Below are 1689 nucleotides of genomic sequence, written 5' to 3' on the forward strand. Positions count from 1 at the left end.
CACTGTATTAGCAGATTAAAGGAGGAAAGTCATACGATCATTCCAGTCAACGCAGAAAACGCATGTGTTAAAATGCGACACCTACTCGTGAGGAAAAATTAAAAGCATTTAAGCAAGGTCTCTGTCGGACACCCACGGCACACATTACTCCCAGGGGAGGAGCATTCAAAGCATGCCCTGTCGAACGCAATGAGGCGCACTCGCCCACCGTCATCACTTCTGTGCGGCGCCGCACTGCAGGAGTCGCTGGCTCGCCCCTGAAGACAGTAGGTGGGGCTGTTCACGCGGCGAGCTCGCAGTTTAATGGAGCACAAGCTCTGAGAATGGCGCTTTTCAGGGAGTTTGGGGCCACGTCAAGTAGCGACAATTGTCTGGAAACAGAAGAGTCTAGGGGAGCTTCAACCAGTAGCCCCCTCCAGAGGCTGACAGTTGGCTGGCGCTCAGAGCCACCACTGTTGTGAGGTTGTTGGTTTCGAGGCTACCACGGAACTGAGGGAAGACGGCGAGTGAAAACACCGCAAAGCTTGCTGTTCTTACTGGGATTTAGCCATTTTTATTGAATAAACATTCTCCAGAATGCTGTAAGCCTTGGTTCATTTCCAGAGTCCCGAAAATGTTTATATTGACAATATTTGCCACTGTTTTATAGAGGAGTAGATTTTCAGAGGACTTTCCTCACGATTCCAGAGCTGTCTCTTCCGATATGTTACGTTTTAAACTAAGTACAAATCCAACAAATGAGATTGTAAAGAATTTATATTATCTCTCTTTTTTTTTGTTTGTTTGAAAGCTAATGTAGGTGGTGTCTGCATATTGTTCACCTGTATGGGTAAACCAGGCCTGAGGTATTGCTTCTTCAGTCAACTGGTTATAGTGTACTCCCCCCATTGGGACGGAGGTACAGACTGAAAGAGTGTATTATTAATAGTTTTATTGCCATGTAACGGATTACTCCAAACTGAGTTGCTTAAAGCAACACCCACTTATTATTTATTATCTCACAGTTCTGTGACAATCTTGACTTGGTTTTCTCCTTCAGGTCTTAAAAGACTGAAATCAAAATTCTGGGCAAACTGTGTTCTCATCTGGAAAGTCTGGAGTAGGATGTACTTCCAAATTCATTCAGACTGTTGGCAGAATCCAATTCCTTGCCATACAGGACTGAAGTCCTTGATTCTTGCTGGCAGTGAGCTGGGGCTCACTTTCCACTCACAGAGACCATTATCAGGTCTTTTCATGTGGCCCCCTCCCCGTCTTCAAGCCAGGAGTGGTACATTAAATTTTTCTTGTGCTTCCTAACTATCTCATACTCTCGTGCTACCAGTTGGAGAAAGCGCTCTGCTTTTAATGGGCTCATCTGTGCAGGCTAGGCCCAGCCACGGAATCCCCCTATATTTAGGTTAACAGATTAGTAAATTTAATTGCATCTGCAAAATTGCTTTTGTCATGTTATGTAATATAATCAAGGGGTGAAGTTCATGGGGACCATTTTAGGATACTTCCAAGCACGGGGGGAGAAAGTTATGTGGCAGGAGTAGGATCCAGGGCATTTTGGCCACTCCTTCATGAAACTTACTTTCACCTTCAAGACCTGCTTGAGTCCGATCTTGTACTTCCATTCGATAAAAGGGTGCTTATGTGCATACACATCACTATGACATGGTGAGTCGCAGAAAAGCCAGGTTAGGC

This window comes from Propithecus coquereli, unplaced genomic scaffold, assembly GCF_000956105.1.
Source record: "Propithecus coquereli isolate 6110/MARCELLA unplaced genomic scaffold, Pcoq_1.0 Scaffold478, whole genome shotgun sequence".
Taxonomy (NCBI): Eukaryota; Metazoa; Chordata; class Mammalia; order Primates; family Indriidae; genus Propithecus; species Propithecus coquereli.